Source organism: Gossypium raimondii, chromosome 5 (genome assembly GCF_025698545.1).
Source record: "Gossypium raimondii isolate GPD5lz chromosome 5, ASM2569854v1, whole genome shotgun sequence".
NCBI classification, from domain to species: Eukaryota; Viridiplantae; Streptophyta; class Magnoliopsida; order Malvales; family Malvaceae; genus Gossypium; species Gossypium raimondii.
In genome coordinates, this window is record NC_068569.1 from 45,023,755 (window position 1) to 45,028,792 (window position 5,038).

General features: G+C 32.3%; 1 non-coding gene across 7 annotated transcripts; it reads left to right on the forward strand.

Annotated features, from left to right (window-relative positions):
- Positions 1-628: 628 nt before the first annotated feature.
- Positions 629-3,962, forward strand: LOC105766191 (uncharacterized). 7 transcript variants are annotated; one of them, XR_001125081.2, is made up of 5 exons: positions 629-826; positions 943-1,193; positions 1,537-2,412; positions 2,488-2,539; positions 2,792-3,962. It is a non-coding gene; the product is annotated as an uncharacterized LOC105766191 (transcript). The 7 variants fall into 7 exon arrangements; XR_001125087.2 differs by having other exon boundaries at positions 1,537-2,539; positions 2,789-3,962; XR_001125079.2 differs by having other exon boundaries at positions 1,537-2,539.
- Positions 3,963-5,038: the final 1,076 nt, after the last annotated feature.

A 5,038-nucleotide genomic window follows, 5' to 3' on the forward strand; every position in this document is an offset into this window, starting at 1 on the left:
TGGGGTTTGGGGTTAGGGATTAGAGGTTAAGAGTTAATGATTTAGGGTTTAGAGATTTGGGGTTGGGTTAGGGTTTAAGGTTTAGATTAATTAGTATTTTTTTAATTTAAATTTTAATTAAGTTCTTATATAGTTGTAAAAGAGGGGTTAAGGGTTAAGCATTAGGGATTTAGGGTTTAGGGATTTTGGAGTCAAATCAAGGTTTTGGGTTTAGATTAATTAGTTTTTTAAAAATATATTTTAAAATTTAATCTAAACCATTTGATATATTTAAATATTAGTTTAAATAGAATTAATAAATAAGTTAAAAATAGTGTTGATATATATATATGGATGGATATATATTTAGGTATGTATAATTAGTTTTTTTGGATATATAGGACAAAACTATAAGAAATGAAATAAAAATACAAACACAAAAGACAAAAAATCTAAAATTTATAATTTTATATAATTCTTATATTTTAGAAATGAAATAAATTAAATTTTTGTGGCATTAAAGCTTAATAAAACGGCGCCGTTTATGATTAGAACTTTAATTTTTAGTGGCGTTTTTAGAAAAAAACGCCACAAAAAATTATTTTATTTATAAAATCGCGCCTTTTTATCCAAATTTTCCCCCGCTGAAACCCCTAATTTTTCCCCCTCTTCTTCGTGGTCTATGAGGATTTCGCTTCTTCACCCTTTTCAAACTCATTTCTTTCTCCTTTCGTTCTTTTTCTCGGATCTTCTTTCTCCCTCTCTCCAAAGTTCTTCAATCCTTTCCGTCTCCAAAGCTCTCCAAAGTTAGCTACATACGATTCGATTAGAAACTGGATATTGCAAGGTTCTCCAAAGTTAAATAAATTTATATTTAATTTCTCTAAAAAAAGATTATTACCATTTTCCCCAAGCTCTTTCTCTCCCTAACAAAAAGGGGTCGTTTATCTTGTTTCGTTTCAGTTTTTTTAGGGTTTCATTTAATCAAAGGCCATTGAAGGAGGACGATTTAATGGCGGCAGCGACGGCGCAAGGGATGGACCCAGCGGTACTAGACAATATAATCAGATGGCCGACGGAAGTCCGGTCAGCCAAGCCAGTGAAACAAGTGCAATTATCTGAATCTGAGATCAAACAGCTTTGTGTTGCTTCGAAAGATATCTTCGTTCAACAACCTAATTTACTTGAACTCGAAGCACCCATCAAAATTTGCGGTAAAGTTTTTGGGCTTTTTGTTTTTTTAATTTTTAGCTTTATGTTTCGTTGGGAATTGTTATTAGAAAATATTTTGTGGGTTTTAAAGGAAAGCTGAGAATTTAACATGTATTAAATAGGTCGTGATAGATTCGGTAACGGTTGTAGTTTTGTAAGTGTTAAATAAATAATTTTTTAGGGAATAAGATTGATATATGAAGCAAATAAAATATATATATGACATGTTTGAATATGATTGTAAACTCGAATGAATAGAAATGGAGATATCATTCAAATGGGACTTAATAGTAGTACCATCATTTTCCTGTATCTTAATTGTAAAATTTTTGTTTGTGTTTTTAGGTGACATACATGGGCAATATAGTGACTTACTAAGGCTGTTCGAGTATGGGGGTTTTCCTCCTCATGCTAATTATTTTCTGGTTCAGTAGCAGCAAATGATGCCAATGTGGCTGAGATTGGTGCGGTGAAGATTGCTCTGTAAGTATTTTTTAGCTATGAACTGGAAGATTAATGATTCTTTATTTATTGAACTTGGTTCTTTAATTATGTCCCAAAAAACATCTCTATTGGCCTGCTCAAATTTCACTATCTTTTCTATTCAAATTTTGGATGAGTGCCCTCGTACAGGGACAATGATTGTTCACTGGATAAAAAAGGTAGGTGAGATGAATGGTTTGTATAATATTTTTTACTGATTTTTTTTGGAGTAATAAGCTTTAAAGCATTTAAGATACCTTTTTATTTTAATATTTCCATTGATTTGCTAGATACCTTTTTAATATAATATTTCAATTGAAGCTATTGAAGAGAAAAGAAAGTTATACAATTCTCAGATAACATCGTTATCAGAAAAATTGTCTGAGGTAAGAGTCTTATGTTTATCATTGGAGATTTTAGAACTTTAATTGAATTATTGAAAATGGCTTAATTTTTAATTTTGCAAGTTTTTGTTGATCAGCAATTTATTTATTTTCTGTGTGTAGTATTTTTCTATATTTTTTTTATCTTTCATCATGCTATCCCTTGCACCGCAGTTAACAAATTGCTTGTGGAATTTGTGATTTGCCATATCTTTTTCGATCTCATTTTGTGTCTTCCATAACTGGAATTGTTATAATACTTCTTATCTTGTGTGGAAGACTGCAAAGGTCTCAGTCTCTTTAATTCGTTATCTTATTTGATCAGGTGCTATTAACAGATTCACAGAATATCAAGGTCACTCTCTCTCTCTCATATGTGATTCTATAGTTTGACTCTGGTGACTCATAATCTTGTGTGCTCTTTGAACAGGAAGTTCTTCTCTTCCCAGCCATGAAATCTCAGGATGAACCATCCACTAAAGGTTAATTACTTCCATTTCACACCTTCCATTTCCCCTAATTTCTTGATTCTTTTTGAACTCCGAGTTTGAATCTTGAAATATTGTTTGGGTTTCATGTTTGGCTTGACCAGTGGCATACAGTATTCTACTAGTACTACACATGCAATATCTACAAAGCTGGCTCCTATATTTTTTGCTTTGTCTGAGTCTGATTATTTTTCATGTTTTATTGAATTTCTAGCATAACACGTGATAGTTTCATTGTTTTAGCAGCTCCAGCAACTTAGGGAGTTGAACCTGCCGAAATCTAACTCATCGCCTTGATCTACTATGTTTGCTGTAAACCAGTGGTGAGATCTGTCAAGTTTTTGGCGTCGATTTTGTCTTGAAAGAATATTGCAGTTGACATTCAACCCTCTTATGTATTTGCTAGTATAGATGGGTGTTTTATCATACACGCTAGAAGTCACGTCGCCTCCATCCATTGTTTATGATTACCTTAACTGAATATAATATAGTCATGTCTCATGTGGAATGGAACCAAAATTGAATTCAGAACTGTGTGGAGGTGTAGTCAGGCATTTTTCTTAGTTAAGTTGCAGCAAATATTTTCTGCTATTGGGATGTGATTTAGAATGGAAATTTCTTTTTAGAATTTTATTTGGCTATTACGCTTGTTTTGCTGTCTAACGAGAAGGAAGAGAGTATTTTAGAAAACATTGAAAAGAATTTAATCTCCCCTATTCTTATTGAAAATGACCTTGATATTCTGTGAATCTGTTAATAGCATAGCTAGCCTAAAAGTTTAAGTTATTATATTAGTGCCTTTATTTTGTTATTTTTGGTTCTAATGTCCACTTTTGCCCTTAGCTGTCTTTATAGTTTTATGATCTATTAGTTCCTCTATTTTTTATATGATAAGAGTTGCCACATGATTTGCTATCTTGCTTCTATGGGATTTCAAGAAAAATATGTTGTTGAATGTACTTGCTCTTTTAGGTTCGTACTTTATTATTATGGTTATGTTTTTTATTCCGACTCTTTATGATTTAAGTACCAGTGTCCGGAACCCATGGATGTGGGAGAACTTGGAAAAAAATTGAACATACTCATCTCAGACATGCCTTCATACCCATATCTGACATGTCTTTATACTGACACCTAACACTCATACCTAAGTCCGAGTAACATGTTTCTTTTCTTTTTCAAGTTCTAAATTGTTTAACAATAGGTTCTTTGTTTTCTTAGGTAGGGATGATGAAGATGATTTTGTTGCCAAGATGAAGGCAGCTGAGGAAGCCTTGGAAGCAAAACAAAAAGTAACAAATAGCTTGTCTACTACCTGTTCTTTTTCTTTTTATCATGTTTTATAATTTTGTGACAAATTGTTCTTGGTACACTGAAGATATTTATGGAAAATTACCCTATGATTCTATTGTATTTATACTACATGGTTGCACTATGTATTTCTTAACTAGTTTGATAAATTTTATGTGTGGTGTTTAATTTTTCGTTACTGTCTGTGTAACTTGCAGCAAAAACCTACATTTGATCTATCTTTCCATTGTTTATTTTAGTTTTGATTCTAAATTTTTTTTACTTTAATATTTACAACAACTTGAGTTCTAACTTTTGAATTTTAATTGTGTTTTTAATTTATTATTTTAAATTCTAAAACTAAATTCATTAATTTTTATATTTAGTTTTAAAGTTAAAATTTTCATAGAAAATTTAATTTAAATAATATTTTTTATTTATCCTTAAAAAGTATATTTAAAGTTCAAATTTAAAAAATAAAACATAATATAATATTTATCATAAAAATAAATATTATTTGATTAAAATAAATTTTTTTAAAGATTATGTTTTTAGCGGCGTTTTTGCGAGAAGCGCCGCAAAAGGTTTGTTCTTTAGCGGCGTTTGTGATAAAAGTGTCGCTAAAGGTCATGATCTTGGCGTTTAAAGGTCTTGGTTTTTTGCGGCATTTGTGGGAAAAGCGCCACTAAAGTCTGGTTCTTTAGCGGCGTTTTTGGGTAAAGCGCCGCTAAAGATCTTGGTCTTTAGCGGCGTTTTTGGTAAAGCGCCGCTAAAGGTCTTGGTCTTTAGCGGCATTTTTGGTAAAGCGCCGCTAAAGGTCTTGGTCTTTAACGACATTTTTGGTAAAGCGCCGCTAAAGGTCTTGGTCTTTAGCGGCGTTTGTGTGAAAAGCGTTGCTAGAGGTCTTGAAAAATGCCGCTAAAGTTAGCGATGCGGTCTTTAGCGGCGTTTTTTCCGGCGATTCTAAAAGCACCGCAAATACTTTTAGCGGCGCTCTAAAGGCCTAAAAAAGCGCCGCCAAAAGCCTGTTTTGGTGTAGTGCAAGCTTTATATTTAAATATATATGTAATATATAAGTATTGATTTTGAGATGGTTGTGTTTGTTCGGTAATGCCTCGTAACCCTAATTCGGTGACGGATACGGGTTAGGGGTGTTACAACTAAACCATCCATTATTGTCCACTATCAATAGCATAGTGGTTT